We start from the raw sequence: 18,343 nt of genomic DNA, 5'->3' as shown, positions 1-18,343 counted from the left end.
CATCTCTGTCACGTCCTCTCTTTCCCACGCCTTCTCTTTACTCTCCCTTTTCCCCTCATATTCTCTAGTCTAGAACGACCCATTGTCGCCCTTTTTCTCTTCCCCCATTAAACTTGCAACACCCCACTCAGGAACACCCCTTTGCTCCTCCATTGAATCTGCCATAGTGTATCTCTTGAACGTCCCCTCACAGCCCTCTTCTTATACTCCATTGAACCTCAAACCCCATAGCAGCAATGCCCTAACCTTTCTACACTTCTCCCTCTCTCTGTACTTCATCTTTCTCGCATCCCCTAGCAACAACAGCCCGTTCTCTATCACATCCTCTACTCAACAGATCTCTTTTCAACTCGTTGCTACAACACACATAAGTACATCTCTCTCTTCCCTCGTCTCTCTCATCTCCGAAGCAGCAAATACTCGTAGGTTTTTGGGTTGTACCTGAAGGAACTAATTTGTTACTATCTCATTTTATAAGTAAGTCTATTATTAGTGTTTTATTTTTGTTCTATTTCTTTTCCTCCTCATTTTTCATGGCACATTACTTATTTTTATCTCTGTTTTCATATGCTAACCTTGCCCTCCCTTACATTGAGGTTTTACGTTGATCTAGGCGTCATGATTATCATGAAATTTGTTATGAAAGGGATTTTTTTGTAATACTATGTGGTGATTTTGTCGTATTTTGAATGATTTATAGTAATGGAGATGCATCATTTTACCTTTTTTTTCAGTATTTATCTTCACATATTGATAGGATTAGAAGAAATTTTTTTAATGTATTTTTTCTATGTTTTTATTTGTTTTTGCTTCTCAATAGGATTAGGAGAATTTTATTATTATTATTATTATTATTATTATTATTGCATATCGATAGGATTAGAAGAAATTTGTTTTCTTTATATATTATTTCTATGTTTTTATTTATTTATTTATCTTCATATATTGATAGGATTAGAAGAATTTTTTTAGATATTTTTCTATGTTTTTATTTATTTTTGTGTCTCAATAGGGTTAGGGGAATATTTTATATATATTTTCTTTATGTTTTTATTTATTTTTATTGCATATCAATGGGATTAGAAGAAATTTACTTTCTTTGTATATTATTTCTATGTTTTTTTTATTTATTTATCTTCGCATATTGATAGGATTAAAAGAATTTTTTTAGGTATTTTTCTATGTTTTTATTTGTTTTTGCATCTCAATAGGATTAGGAGAATATTTTTTATATATTTTCTTTACGTCCTTATTTTTTTTTTTTTTTACATATCGATAGGATTATGAGAATATTTTTTATTTATTTTTGCATGTTAATAAGATTAAGGGATTTCTGTTAAAATATTACAATCATTATGCTCAAACTGGATTTGCATGACTTATGATGATATTCAAGCTCTTCGTATTATTTTAAGATTATTCTATACGATTAGTGTACTTCTTGATTTGACAAATATGCATGCCCGGTTGGTCAATTTAATAATTGGATTAATGTGAATTTTCTCTTCAAAATTAAAAATTTTGTATGCATTGATATTCGTCAATCTTCAATTCAGTGAGCATAGTAGCATGGTTTTTTTTGTGTTATTTTAAATTTTCAACTTGGTGATTTGTTGTAAATTCATGATTTTCTAATTTGGGACCCCATATTCATAAAATTCTTCTTGTGAGAAGTTGTGCTTGCAAATTGTTGGAAATTCATCTTTGAAACTTTCTAATATGAAATTGCATGATTTTCTATTTTGGAAAAATATATATTCATAAATTTCTAATTCACAAATTTCACATTTTAGTAATTTTCCAATTTAGAAGATTTACATTTTCATATTTAAAAATTTCACATTCATAGAAATTCGGGATTATCTAATTTGAAATTTTATATTTTTTGAAACTTCCTATTTTGGAGATTTCATTTTTATAAACTTCTAATTTTAGAACTCATCATATATTTTTCAAATTTTAATTTAGAAAAATTTTAAATTCCTAATTTAGAAGCTTCATAAGTTCCAATTTAGTAGTTTTGTATTTGTAATTTTCCTATTTAGAGGATTTTTCATGAGTTTCTATTTTGGAAGATTTGAAAATATTGCCATGTGGATTCTAGAATATGGGATGAGATTTAGGGTTTTTTTCAAAATTTCTCATTTTTATGCGAAATTCAAGGAATAGTTATGTAATGATTGGGATAATTTTAGTCATAAGATTCGTTTAGAACATTCGATATAAATTGATGATGATGATTAGACCATAGTCTTCCCCATTTGACTTTAGGATTTTTCTTGGATCGTAGTAGAGACCGGTCATCTTGATTGGGCGAGTTCGGTGCCTAACATCTTTTGAAACTCGTAATCTGACCCCTTGTCTATTTCTCTTATTTGTGGAATGATCAATATCCATTCGTAGTTATTTGTGGTTTCTAGACCTAAACTACGTGGCGACTCCCAATTTTTTAAAAATCCCCCATTTACCAATCGGACCCCTCCTCTTCGCTATTTAGTGAAAAAGGGTCGAGGCGATTTCACATACTTGGGCTATCACTTGATCACCTCACATGTCCCACATCCTTAGTGGCATTGGGAATCGAAAGACCTGGTAGTATGTAAAAAAAACCGCTCTCATCTCGTATGTCCACCATCTTTCAAGAATGACGTTGTATAGTGAACTCGCTTCAACAACCATGAACCTGTTCATCAAAGTATTGGCCTTGCCTACACGGGCAAACTATATCCCCCCAAGGCTGATTGGACCTCCCATCAAATTCGATCAATGGTGTTCCTGTCGGAGTAAGTACATTCCTACCAAGGCCCATCTTTAGAAAGGCTGAAGCATACAAAATGTCGATCAACACCCTTTGAGGATAAAGGTGCCTACTTGCAAAGTCACCACAAACACGTCATAATGGGGCCTCACTACCCCCTCCAAATCCTTCTCAATGAACGCCACGATTTGCTCGCCAAAGGGTTCTATCTACTCTGTAGGCCTACTCCTTTTTGTAAAGACATGAGCCCAATGTTCAGCCCTTCTTCTCTTAATCCTCTCGTCAATCATGCTCTGGCCTGACCTTCTGTTCTCTTGCCTGAGGACAACATGTATCACCACTGCCCTTCCATCTTACCCTTCAATGGTCAGGCCTATGGTATCTATCTTGGGGCAGATCTTGTCTGTACCTCCTAAGCAAGTCTCTCAACCTGTCCTACTCCACTAACCTCTACAAGAATCTCCTCAAGGCCTGACATCTATTGGTGGTGTGCACCCGCACCTTGTGATACTCATAATATCTTTCCTCTCAATTTATATGATTTCGAGGAAGAGGTGCTGGCCACTCTAAGTAAGGTTTATGTGTGATGAGTGGCAAGATCTCATTGGGAAGCATGGCAAAATACGTATATCCTTTCCTCCGCTCTCCTTCCTACTCTACTACTGTGGCTGGTGTTGCTTTTTGATTTTTTTCACATCATGCATCACCTTACTCTTTCCAATAAAGTTATGGAGGTTATCTTCTAAACGAATGTACTTCTCTGCTCTCTCGAACAATTCACTCAATGTTTCCGATCTCTTCTTCACAAGGGACCTATACAACCCTGAGCTAGATGGCAAGGAGTTCCTGAATGCCACCACAGTCGTTATCTATTTGCAACTCTCTAGGGACATTACTTCCTCCCTAAACCTCCTTGTGAGCTCTTTGAAGTTCTCCCTAGATAGCATCCTCATGCTGAGCAACGCATCAACGTCTCCACCGCTCTTCTTATTGCCAATATATCACGTTACAAAGGTAATGCAAAGCTCCTCGAATGAGACTATGGACCTACATGGCAACTTGTCGAACCATGTCAACACGTTCCATTACAAAACTCGAAGGGAACAATCTGCACATCAACTCTCATTTCTCCTCTCACAAAGTGAGCATCTATCGGAAGTGGAAAAGATGTTCCACAGGGTTCTTCATCCCTAAATAAAGAGTAAAACGTGGTGGCATAAACTTCTTTGGGATCTCTTCTATTAAGATTTCTACCGTGAAGGGAGACTTCTTAATCTCCCAAATGGCCTACGCCGCCGCTATGCCTATATCAACATTCATCATCATTTTCTTCTCCTTTCTAATCATCTCTTTGACCTCTTCTCGAGTCAAATTTATCACTGGCTCAGTCCGAGTGGTAACAGTAGTGACTTTTGTTTCACCTTTTCCTATAAGGATCAACAATAGTGCGCTTCCTTCCGTGTTCAACACGCGTCATTCTCACTAGAGGGTTGCGGATCCTTTGGAGAAATATCTTGTCTTAGTGTCTATTCGTTATCGAGACACTAGCTCAGGTTTCAATTTTGCTCAACCAAGTCATCCATCCTCTTTTGTAACTCTCCTGTTATTTCTTCATGGCGTCTAGCATCGCTAAAAATTGAGGATCTACGGTTGGTGCCATTCGTGGGGGTGCATTGACTTCGTTAATTTTTGTGGATCTCACCATTGTTTCGACTGAAATCAATTTGTATTGGCTTCCCACGGATGGCGCCAATTCTATGCAGTCAAAATTCAATGGATGGTCTTGATGGATTAGACCACACTAATAAAAAGTCATTCCTAGCACATCACTCATCGCGACGACATGGTACGCAACTCTCACAAAGAAGGATAGCTACAGATACCCCATTTTTGCTTAGGTCGAGCCCAAGAGCATTAAAAACTTTTTAAAAATGGGCTTGATCCAAGAAAGTTGTAAAATCCTGAATTTTCAATTCGTATCTCGAGAAAAAAATAAATAGTGAAATTTTAAGAAAATATTGAAAGTGGGACTTAGGGGTAAAAATTTAGGATGTTTCTGATCATTTTTAATGGAATATGACCTCACCATTAGATTCAAAATGATCAAAAAACATAGTTTAGCCTGTAAGCATGCTCAAGTACGAGTCCGAATAAAAAAGTTACAAATCCTCGATTATCGAGTCGGATCAGGCTAAAATAATGACATTTTGCTAGAGCAAGAATTTTTAAGATTTGATTATACCATTGGATTCCTAATGAAAAATTATTGAACATAAACTATTTATTTTTCATTTTTGGAGACCAGAAAGTCGAATTATCGTCAAAAACGAAAATGGCATCAAGTTTAGGGGTCACCTCAGGCCAAAAATGTAAATTTTTGATAGAGACATAATTTGTAGAAATTAACCACATCATTAGATCCGGAACAAAAAATTAGGCGAAATAAAGTATTCATTTGTAAGTTTTGGAGTCCGGATGGTCAAGTTATCGTCGATCAAAACAATTGACAAAATACCGAATTCGTCCCAAATTTTATATAAATAAAAAATTTTAATTTTTTTTATAACTTCGTCTCCACCAACCCACCCAAACAATCGCGACATATATAAACGAAGAATTCATTTTTTTCTTCGGTCTTTCACCTCAGATCTCTCACAAACGGTTTGCCGTTGACGACCGATGCAGAAAGGAGAAACGTTCGTAGCCTCAACATCTACAAAACCCACCCAACCTTTTTTCGTTTCACTTTCTATTTCATTAGATATCGTCAAAAATCAGCCGTATTTATATACGGGAATTTTGAAACTTCGACCTCGAATTTCATCGATTTTTGGGTTAAACCGTCCTCCGTCGCAAAAGGAAGAAAGGATGACCACATTGAGATCTTCGAAACCACCGAACCGATTTCAAAAATTGACCGCTTCAAAGTTCGGTCCATCTCGATTTTCGTACTATTTACTTCGATTTTCGCGCACGTGCTTCGATCCTTTCGCCTAGAGATTGTAAGGAACTCTCAATTTCTATTAGTAATCGTAGATTGTGAAAATTGCATTTAAGATTTTATCAAAAACAATTTGATGTATTTTCAAAGTATAGAATTCTTTTGTTAATTAAAAATTCACTCTAGAAATTGCATGTTTGATATGTTTAATTGTATTTTTTAACAAATCATACGTGGGTAAGGTATTTAACGGGTTATTTCCATAAATTGGGTCTTGTGCACTACTCGGACCCCGTTTTGATATGAAATTTGTATTCTTTTTTAATATTATTGATAGAAATAAATTCTATAGTTGAAAAATGTGATTTAATATTTAATGAACTCATATTGAGTTGATGAATATAAAAAAAATGGATACTTTATTGAAGAGATTGAAAACTGTAAAAATCGAAAAAAGGGAAAAATGGTATGAAATGGTAAAATATCAAGTCACATCCGAGGGGGATGTCTGCATTTTACGTTGTTGTGTTGTATGTAGGTTAGTGAACAGATATCTAGGGATAATATTGTTGGTTGCATGTTTATTTAAATTTCTGTTAATGCGAGGCGCTGTTTACCTTTCCGTTATGTTATTTATTTTAGGCCAGATAGCTATACTTGCATGGTAGGAAATTGGATATCCATTCTCAGTTTTGTATTGTTAATTTCTTTTTTATTTTCAAATGAAAATAATATATATATATGTAGCTATTTTGTGAGTTGTTAAAGAGTTTGTGAATGCTTGAAGGGTAGGGACCACCAAGCTCATACGTGGTATGGGACGCGTATGAGAGTGGAGTCATAACTAGAATCCGGGATATTCCTCTCTATCTTTACCAGTGAACTTGTAATGTAAAGGTGGTCGTATACGAATGGTTTGTATATTTGGGAATCACATATACGCCTAATAGGCATAGACGAAGATGATTAGTCAGTAATCACTAACAATCTATAGTAGTCGAACATTCTGACACATCGAAAAGAGACCCATTGTTTACGGTCACGTCAAACGGCCAGCCTGAGCCGGATAAATGGTCAACGAAGTGTGGTAAGTGCAGCGACTGGCCACAAAATCAGAAACTAAAAGTCAGAGAAGAATTGTAACATCATGTCCCGACTGGGAGCAATCTAGTCGTGAATCCCAACTCTCTAATTCTAATACTCCACCATTGTGTACTATGTATCTGTTGCTTATTTTGATATGTAAAATGAAATGCATGTTTAATGTTTCCATTTGATCAATTAGATTTGTATAAAAAGAGAATGTTATAGTGAGTAATGCTGATTGATGTAATGTTAGTTTTAAAATGTTTAGTTGTTAATCCCTAGTTATATCTACCAGTTAATCGTAGTTTATTCTGTAAAACTTTGTATATTTTAAAATAATTCAGTATGATTATTCGTTCATATTATGAAAGGTTATTGATAGAAATTATTTGCTTCCCTACTAGGTAACCATTGTTACTCACCCTTTCCTTTTCCATTTTTTTTAGTTTCAGATCCGAAGCTTAGCGAGGCAGGTGTAGGACATGAGTGAGAATCATTTGGTGGGTCAGATAAACAGCCAGAGTCTGTCACTTGGTAAGTATTGGGGTTATACCCCCTAGTTGTATCGATTTGTCTGAGAGTAATATAGATTTTGATTTTGAGCGTTAGGAATTTTGTTAGAGTGAGGAATCTCTGTATAATCCTGTATATAAATTTTCTTTTTCCGCACTCTGATATTTCGTACGTTATTAGATATATATACTTCCACTAGTATTCTATTTTATGTGTCTATATGGAGGATTGTATGTCGTTTATCAGGTGCAGGTTATACGCCTTGGAATGCTAACATAAACAGAGGAGATCATGCCGAAATTTCGAGGTGCCACCTAGTACCTCGAGATCTGACATGGGGATTTGTGTTAGCGTTTGGCGGGGCGCCACAGATGGTATCAGAGCATAGTATTAGATTCGTATGGGATACTGATCTACTGTGTTTTGAGGAGTTGACTGATACCACAGACATTAGGAGTCTGATATTCGAGCTCATTAGTAGTTCTGTACTGGGATTGCGAGCTCTTCTGTGTCTAGAAATCCTTAGAGCTTAGTAAACGTAGAATAAGACTATAGGTTCATTCTGTTAGTAATGAAAATGGTATTCATTACTAGATTCCTTATTGTACTAGTAGTTAATGCTTTTATGAGAATGATGTTGGTGTGGTTCAGAGAAGTGCTTGCTTCTGATAAAGTGAAGATTGCTGAACTTATAGGTTAGGAAAAATGCTAGGAAATATTGGTGCAACTGGACCCGTGACAAGGAGTCAAACTGGTGGGGAAGACCTACCTGGGTCGAGTAAACTCACCAAGTTAGAACAGTTGATAGAAGCAATCTCGGAGTTATCCCAAAGGCAGGCTCGTATGGAAATGAGACAATCAGAGATGTTTGAGGCTCAAATGATTATGGTGGGTCAACTGACAAAGAGATTAGAGAGAATAGAAGAAAAGCTCGACCACCATCTTAAAGATAAATCCCAAAAAGATTCGAGGGTAAACATCCCAACACAAGGAGGACTGCGAGAAGAAGTAGGGATATTACAATCATTGCCTCAGAGCCTATTTGAAGAAAGATAGTTAGAATCTAATAAGAGGCAAATAATTTCGAAACTAACAAAGTCACGGGGAAAACAACCATGCATAAGAAGCGAGACTATAGAAATATCTGCTCAAAAGATGGAAGAGTTTTACAAGAAACAATAACATATAATATTAAATCAGTCAAAAGAAAGAGTAGTGGCATGTTACGAATGTGGTAAGTTAGGACATAAAGGGGAGCAATGTTCCGGTCGATGTCAACCGATTAAAGATCCGTGGCTAAGAAAAATGTTAGATGGGCCAACTCAAGGAACAATAACGCCACTAGATTTTAACAAGATTGATGAAAAACTTATGCCACCGCAATCAGACCGAACTAGTGGTCAAAAACGAGAAGGAATAGAATTACAGATATCCCGGGGACATATTAGTCAATCCCAGACATCTCTTCTTTGCAGATCAGATCTAGCCAAGAGACTGATGTATTCAAGACCGAGTGCCTCTGAACCCGCATATCCGCAGTACCGAGCTCCTGCTCCACTATCGAGTTACAGGGTTTCTTCATCACCGAGTCATATAACAATTGAGACTCCAATGATGCCAATAGGGCCAAAGGAACCAACAAGGCATGTTCAGAGCCTACAGACCCCAATCCACCAACTGCCCGCTTCACAGAGATCTACAAAGACAGTATCGTTGACATGCTACGCATGTGGTCAGGTGGGACATATTAGGAGAGAGTGCCCTCTATCACAGTCGCGAGCAAGGGTTGTGACCCAGGAGAAAGTACTTGTCTCTGACGAAATTTTAGAAGGTACGATTTCTAATTACGATGTTAGAAAATTGGACTTCTATTCAATATTATTTCATTTAGATCATATGCTTCTGATAAGATTATGCACACTTACGAAAGTTAGAAATTGTCGAGATAGGCCGAGTAATAAAACTGTCTACGCCACGAGAAGACTATGATTGACAAAATGTTGTTGAGTATTATGAGATAAAGAATGTTGACGAGATATGCACAGTAGAGTAGGGTAGAAAATAATATTACACGGAAAAATATGTGTTGTGGGGATAAGTACATTTATAACATAGTAATAATATGATGTTGGGTTTGTGTGCGTAAAGGCTAAAAATATTTGTTGGTAAGTGATGTTTAGGATGATACCTTGTGAAAAAAGAAGGAGATTTTTTAGAAAGATTAGATAAGAACCTACAGAGTATAGGTGTGTAATCTAAAACTGAAATTTGGTAGGCGATCAAAATGAATGAGTAATTGGAGGTAAACTCGATGTGTGAATGATGAATTTCATTAGGAAAGGTAAGGGGTAGATTTATGAATAGTAGAACATGTTGGATTTGACAATTGGATAAGCTAAAAGTAGCGTTAAAAGGATTAGAATTATAGTAGGGAAGAGTTAGATAGAAAATGTAATTTTGAAAGCAAGGTAGGTCAATGTAAAATGCGATAAAAAATGATTTTGTGACAAGATTGCATTAATGGTGATTTAATGGAATTGTGAGAAAGAGATGAAGAAGGTAAGATAGCAATATTGCTTATGAATTGAAAGTCAGGAGAGATAGTTGTGAGATTTGTAAAAGTTAATTGTGGTACTGTCAATATTGGATGATAAGTGGAAATATGTATGATTTAGACAAAATATAAAGTTACATGAATAAGGATTAATTGATATTACAATGATATTTAAACAGTAACTGGTCAATACTGTAATTTTGGGAGTAGAGAAAGAAAGCGTGTAACTTGCAGCTTATGGGATCATTTAAAGCAGTTGAACAGATTTTGAGCAAGTTCACCAGATGTTCCATGTGTCCATGTTGAAGAAGTATTTTTCAGGCCCTTCACACGTGGTTAGTTGCGAAACAATTTAATTGATGTAAGATTTACCCTCTTGATTAAGGTTTTAAATTATGAAAATTATGAGGAGATGTCACGGTAAGCAGAAATAGAATACTGCATTGAATATAAAGATATTGGTGTATTGGGAATATAAAGTTTAATGCAATTTGTGAATCTAGTGTTAGTAGATATTTGTATTATAGTAGGGATATAATAAGTGTAAAGGTTGTATATTATTTTATTAAGGAGCATTAAATGGTGTGCAAATAGTAGTAATGTGTTTGCGGTAAATCTATGCAATGAGGAGTAATAATCAGTGTAAGTATGAGTAAAACATAATAGACGGTGTAATTCGTGAGAGAATTAAATATAAAGAATAGAGAAGATTTAAAGGAATTGTTGTTGATAGATATTAGCAAGGAAGTGATATAAGGTGAATTGATTGTTATCTTAGGGTTATAAAAATAATGGATTGGTTGGAGTATGAGTTTGAATTAGAGTGATTAATTAATGAATGTGTTGGGTTGACGTAATATGGGAGACATAAGTCTACGAGTTATAAATGAGATTGACTTAGGACTAAGATTAGATGGTAATCGAAAATAGGTGTTATTTATTATAAGGTATGATTTCAATTTCGAGGATGAAATTTTTATTAAGGGGGGAGAATGTAAACTCCTGAATTGTCAGTTAGTATCTCAAGGAAAATAAATAGTGGAATTTTAAGAAAATCTTGAAAATGGGACTTAGGGGTAAAACTTTAAGATGTTTCTGATCATTTTTAATGGAATCTGACCTCACCATTAGATTCAAAATGATTGAAAAACATAGTTTAGCATGTAAGCACGCTCAAGTGTGAGTCCGAATAAAAAAGTTGCAAATCCTCGATTACCGAGTCGGATCAAGTTAAAATAGTAACCTTTTGCTAGAATAAGAATTTTTAAGATTCGATTATACCATTGGATTCATAACGAAAAATTATTGAACATAGACTATTTATTTGTCATTTTTGGAGACTAGAAAGTCGAATTATCGTTAAAAACGAAAATGACATCAAGTTTAGGGGTCACCTCAGGCAAAAAATATAAATTTTTGATAGATATATAATTTTTAGAAATTGACCACACCATTAAATCCGGAACGAAAAATTAGACGAAATAGAGTATTCATTTGTCAGTTTTGGAGTCCGGATGATCAAGTTATCATCGATCAAAATAATTGACAAAATACCGAATTTGTCCCAAATTTTATATAAATAAAAAATTTTAATTTTTTTTTATAACTTCGTCTCCTCCTGGCCAAACAGCCGCGACATATATAAACGAATAATTCATTTTTTTCTTCGATCTTTCACCTCAAATCTCTCTCAAAAGGTTTGCCGTTGACGACCGATGCAGAAAGGAGAAACGTTCGTAGCCTCGACATCTACAAAACCCACCCAACCTTTTTTTGTTTCACTTTCTATTTCATTAGATATAGTCAAAAATCAGCCGTATTTATATACGGAAATTTCGAAACTTCGACCTCGAATTTCATCGGTTTCTGGGTCAAACCGTCCTCCGTCGCAGAAGGAAGAAAGGATGACCACATCGAGATCTTCGAAACCACCGAGCCGGTTTCAAAAATCGACCGTTTCAAAGTTCGGTCCATCTCGATTTTCGTACTATTTACTTCGATTTCGGCGCACTTGCTTCGATCCTTTCGCCTAGAGATTGTAAGGAACTCTCAATTTCTATTAGTAATCGTAGATTGTGAAAATTGCATTTAAGATTTTATCAAAAAAAAATTGATGTATTTTCAAAGTATAGAATTCTTTTGTTATTTAAAAATTCACGCCAGAAATTGCATGTTTGATATGTTTAATTATATTTTTTAACAAATCATACGTGGGTAAGGTATTAACGGGTTATTTCCATAAATTGGGTCTTGTGCACTGCTCGGACCCCGTTTTGATATGAAATTTGTATTCTTTTTCAATATTATTGATAGAAATAAATTCTATAGTTGAAAAATATGATTTAATATTCAATGAACTCATCTTGAGTTGATGAATATAAAAAAAATGGATACTTTATTGAAGAGATTAAAAATTGTAAAAATCAAAAAAAGGGAAAAATGGTATGAAATGGTAAAATGTCAGAGTCACACCCGAGGGGTGATGTCTGCATTTTACGTTGTTGTGTTGTATGTAGGTTTGTGAACAGATATCTAGGGATAATATTGTTTGTTGCATGTTTATTTAAATTTCTGTTAGCGCGAGGCGCTGTTTACCTTTCCGTTATGTTATTTATTTTAGGCCGGGTGGTCACACTTGCATGGTAGGAAACTGGATATCCATTCTCAGTCTTGTATTGTTAATTTCTCTTTTATTTTCAAATGAAAATAATATATATATATATATATATGTAGCTATTTTGTGAGCTGTTAAAGAATTTGTGAATGCTTGAAGGGATAGTACGTCATATCATCCGGAGTGGTGTACTATCCTGGGATGTATGGTAGGGACCACCAAGCTCATACGTGGTATGGGACGCGTATGAGAGTGAAGTCATAACTGGAATCCGGGATATTCCTCTCTATCTTTACCAGTGAACTTGTAATGTAAAGGTGGTCGTATACGAATGGTTTGTATATTTGGTAATCACATGTACGCTTGATAGGAATAGACGAAGATGATTAGTCAGTAATCACTAACAATCTAGAGTAGTCGAACGTTCTGATACATCAAAAAGAGACCCATTGTTTACTGTCACGTCAAACGGCCAGCCTGAGCCGGATAAATGGTCAACCAAGTGTGGTAAGTGCAGCGACCAACCACAAAATCAGAAACTAAAAGTCAGAGAAGAATTGTAACATCATGTCCCGACTGGGAGCGATCTAGTCGTGAATCCTAACTCTTTAATTCTAATACTCCACCATTGTGTATTATGTATTTGTTGCTTATTTTGATATATAAAATGAAATGCATGTTTAATGTTTCCATTTGATCAATTAGATTTGTATAAAAAGAGAATGTTATAGTGAGTAATGCTGATTGATGTAATGTTAGTTTTAAAATGTTTAGTTACTAATCCCTAGCTATATGTACTAGTTAATCGTAGTTTATTTTGTAAACCTTTGCATATTTTAAAATAATTCAGTATGTTTATTCGTTCATATTAGGAGAGATTATTAACAGAAATTGTTTGCTTCCCTACTGGGTAACCATTGTTACTCACAATTTCCTTCTCTATTTTTTTTAGTTTCAAATCCGAAGCTTAGCGAGGCAGGTGTAGGAGATGAGTGAGAATCATCAGGTGGGTCAGATAGACAGCCAGAGTCTGTCACTTGGTGACTATTGGGGCTATACCCCCTAATGGTATCGATTTGTCTGAGAGTAATATAGATTTTGATTTTGAACGTTAGGAATTTTGTTAAAGTGAGGAATCTCTGTATAATCCTGTATATAAATTTTCTTTTTCCGTACTCTGATATTTCGTACGTTATTAGATGTATATAGGCTTCCGCTAGTATTCTATTTAATATGTATATATGCAGGATTGGAATGCTAACATAAACAGATGAGATCATGCCGAAATTTCGAGGTGCTACCTAGTACCTCGAGATCTAACATGAGGATTTGTGTTAGCATTTGGCGAGACGCCAAAGAAGTTTTCAAAAAAATTTAAAACCCAGCTTTTAAGAAGTCAAATGGCCTGAAGGACATTTTTTAAAGAAATTTTAAGCCTGGCCGAACCTTACCTTCGACTAAGCCATATTTAATCTTGGAATGACCTCACTGACATCAAAAACAGATTTTGGTATGGTCGAACCTTAGGTTCCCCCAAGGTTAAAGTTTTGTTTGGCTAAACCTCAAGTTCAGCTAAGGTTAAATTTAGCTTGGTTAAACCTTGAATTCAGCCTAGACAATTAAAACAGTTTTGGAAGCTCGTGTGCACTCAAATTTTCTTAAGAAAAATGACTTCTTAACCCCCTCTCTTAATGGCTTACTCTCCAAGAAATCCATTTAACTTGGTTCTTTCACATTTGACTTAAGGTCAAGGTCTTAAGACCATTCTAACCTCCATTAAGAATTCTCTAAAACTTTTGGATTTTTACCATCCTACCCATTGATGATTAAGATTGGTGAGACTCATAGGTGAGTGAAAAAATCATCAAGGCTTAAAGAGAGGAGGAGTAATTGTGATTTGAAGGTTTTAGTAAAATTAATGGAAACTTAAATATTTAGGACCAATTTATCCTCAAAGGTCTCCCAAAATCTTATAAATAGGAGACCCTTCTAAGGCAAAAGATAGAGCTCATTTGATGATTCAAAATTCTACCCAAATCCCTTTCTAGCCTCTCAAGCCTTCTTATTCTTTTAAATTTATCCCAAAAGCCATAAAAGAATAAAACCAAAAAGAAGAAGAAAAAGAGGATAAAGGTGGGGTTAAACTTTCCATTTTCCCATGTAATATCCTTCTTTTTACTACCCCCATCTTTAATTTCAAGTAATTTTACTTTTTTTACATGCTTTCTAGTTTAGTAATGTAGATTTACATTTCTTTACCTAGAGGCTTGGGAAGAAAAAGTAATCTCTTTCTAAGGTAATCTCCCCCAATAAGTCTTCAATAAGCTCCTTGAGAGCATTAGATTATGATGCTTACTTTATTTACTTTTATGCAATTTAAATTCTATAGTATAGTTGTTTTACATTCCATTTTATTTTTTTTGCAAATTTAATTTTTTAAATTTGATGTTTATTTTTTTCTTTTCTTTGATGGCAATAGAGCTAAAGAGTAAATTATCTTAGGAGGTAATCTTTTCTTGATAAGTCCATCACATGCATACACTTTTCATGCATTCACTTCTAAAATGACTACAAGAAAGAGTACAGGTGTCTATGGATCTATATTCAACCTTTAGAGCAAAAAAAAAAATCTAAAAAATGGACAAAAATCTCATGTATGTAGTTTTGATTTCAATATGGTATGGTTCAAATCACAAACCTTGCCAAAGGGTCAAACTAATAAACAAAGTCTCCTAAGAGAACACATAATCTAATTTTAAAGCTTTGGAATCCCAAATGATGAAATCCATGTAGATTTCTATCAATGTCCCAAGCTCACAAAAAAAATCCAGCAAACATTTACTTCTAGTAGTGGCTTGCTCATTGTTTTAATATGTTTATTTTACAAATAAAATTATAATCAATTTTCCTCAATTTTCTTTATAATTTCCTCTATTTTCAAAATCTAAAAATGAGTTTCTTAATTCACCTTTCGTCAATTTATTACTAACCATCTTAGAATGGGAGGAACAAGGTGCCTAACGCCTTTCTTGTTTCTCAACTGAACCTTTTTATCTTAGATTCTCGAGGTAGACATTTTTCCTTTATCTTTAGATATGTGAGTCACTATAAACCAAGAAAAACATAATTTCAAAATTCTTTTATGGTGCTCATTCACACCTTAATTGAATAATGACGACTCTTAAACCTGCATAAATGAGCTCAAACCCTCAAAGGTTTTGAAGCTCACGTATGTACAATAGCAATGAAGGACAAACCCAACTAGTAATAATAAATGTAAAGAAGATAAACAATTATACAAATAACACGAGATTTTACGTGATTTACCCAAAGGATACATCGATGAAGGTATGAGCGTTTGAGCTCAATTTCACTATGAAGAAAATGGGACAAATCGATGCAAGAAGTTACCTCCATCACTTAGTTTCACATTCTTCTAGATCTCAATATTTCCAAATCTCTCAACCTCTTCTCACTTGGATTTTCTATCTTTCTTTACTCTCTTCTCTTGAAAAGTCTTAAATTTTAAGTTAGACTTCTTATAAAATAAAAATAAAAAACAAAATCCAATTCTTTTAGAAGCACTATAAAATGGATAAGTCCAACCCAAATAACCTTGAAACGACAAAAAAATATACACATTTGGACCGAGCGTAATTGATTTTAACTTGTCCGTGCATCTTGTCCATGACTGATATCGAGATAACTTGGATGATACATCTTGGTCTCGGGCGAATTTTGAAACTCTCTAATACAATTTAAAAGAGATTTCTTCACATTTAGAAGATAACGCTTTAATTCTTGCTATTAGGCGTTTGTTTTGCAAGAGGTTAAAATTCAGAAGTTTTAATGAATAAATAAATTAAAAAAATTATGAACAAATTACGGGAAAAAATATTACAGAATGACACAGTAATTTCACAGCTTGTTTTTATGTGAGTCACGTAACGTACAAGCGATCAAAGTATGACCCACGTGCCGGAGTTCATACTCATACACGCTTGTGACTTTTTTGTCATCTTACCGACAGGCTATTGAGCTTCTGTTTCCAAATCTCCTGGTAGAATCGTACCTCCACCACCACCAGATTCTCCGTTAACCGGTGAAACTCTATTCTAAGAATTAAATCCCCATTTTGCCCCTCCATCACCAAATTCCAGTCCTTCCTCCTCACCGTCACCGTTCCGTCCTCTCTCTTTGCGACCTCCTTGATTTTCTCGATAATCTTATCCACTGGCTCGGCCGAGATGAATCGTTCTTCGCCCACCGAGTTATAAGAATCGTCAAATAAACCCGATAAATCAAAACTAGAAGAGAAGGAGATTATATCGAACGCGTTTAAGAACGTGGCCTTTCGATCTTCTTCATAAGCAGATTTAAGATCGAAATCTGATTCTTCGTGAAATTTAACCCTTTTGTACCCCTTTTTAAACCAAGGGTCAAGAAGGATATCATCAACGGTTATTCTTGTCTCGGGATTCGGATCAAGTAGACGAGATAGAAATCGACGAAGATCGTGTGACATCCATTTCGGGCACCGAAACTGTCCTTTGGAGATTTTACGATACATATCCATTAGACTGCGATCGTTGAAAGGAAGATAACCAGCGTTTAGAACGTAGAGGATGACGCCGCACGACCAAACGTCCACCTTGGCACCACTGTAACCTTTCTTAGCTAGTATTTCGGGTGCCACATAAGCAGGTGTACCACAAAGCGTATGTAACTGACCATCATTTCGGATCTGATCCGTTACAGCACTGAGTCCGAAATCCGAAACCTTGAGATCTCCATTCTCATCGAGAAGAAGATTCTCAGGTTTCAGATCTCGATGGAACACGCCATGAGAGTGGCAGTATCCTACGGCTGAAATCAACTGCTGGAAATACCTACGGCTGAGATCTTCACTGAAACGGCCCTTGACGACCTTATCGAAGAGCTGACCTCGATTAAGTAACTCCATGACGAAGAAAATCTTTGTTTTGGTTGCGAGAACTTCAAAGAGTTTGACGATGTGAGGGTGATGCATACAGCGCATGATAGAGATCTCTCGTTTGATTTGAGAAATTAAACCTCCCTTAACAATCTTGTGTTTGCTGATGCATTTAATTGCGACGCTCTTTCCCGTTTGAATGTTCCTCGCATGGTAAACTTTTGCAAAGGCTCCGCAGCCAAGTAACCTTCCCAACTCGTATTTCCCTAATATGGTGTTCTCCAAAGGAATTTCTTCGGCTTCTGGCATCAGAGATAATTCGATTTCGAGATTTTTTTTTAATTTAAAATTTTTCTGTGATGGAGATTTTTAATTATATTCTAGGTTTAAACTTTGGTAGAAAGAAAATAGAGATTTCTGGTTGATGAAGTCGAGTCTCTTAAATGCGGATATATAAAGGAAGGAGGGAGTGTTTGGTTCCTAAGTTTGAACTTTGAACTCAACGCGTGAAGACAGCTGTAATTAATTCTTTAATAACGGGTTTATTTATTCTTTCTTACACGTTTCATTTCTGAATTTGGAATTGGTATTAAAATAACAGCAGTGAATAATTAACACGTGTCTAAACATTCTGTCGTAAGCGCTTTCGAGTTTAAGAAATCCAGGTGACGTTATGCGACTATTTTTACGCGGCCATCGTTAAAATAGTCAAGGATCTTATGATTCTTACAATTTTAGCCAGGGATCATATACTAAAATGTTAGGAGGTAAAAGACGATGCTTCGACAAAACTTCTCTTTTTTTGGTTGACCAGAAATTCAATGACTCCTATTAGTCTTCTTAAGCTAGAAAGGATTTCACCCTTACTAAAAGGTCTTTGGATTCACTTTGTGGCATCTGAAACATGATCAAATGCTTCAAGTCTGTGGAGGATAAAATTCTAT

At 35.2% G+C, this 18,343-nt stretch overlaps 1 pseudogene; it reads right to left on the bottom strand.

Moving 5' to 3' along the window:
- Positions 1-16,302: 16,302 nt before the first annotated feature.
- LOC147386535 (CBL-interacting serine/threonine-protein kinase 14 pseudogene) lies at positions 16,303-17,834 on the bottom strand (annotated as a pseudogene).
- Positions 17,835-18,343: the final 509 nt, after the last annotated feature.

This window comes from Akebia trifoliata, chromosome 14 (genome assembly GCF_017979445.1).
Source record: "Akebia trifoliata isolate Shusen 1 chromosome 14, ASM1797944v1, whole genome shotgun sequence".
NCBI classification, from domain to species: Eukaryota; Viridiplantae; Streptophyta; class Magnoliopsida; order Ranunculales; family Lardizabalaceae; genus Akebia; species Akebia trifoliata.
This window is presented reverse-complemented; position numbering and strand designations above follow the sequence as displayed.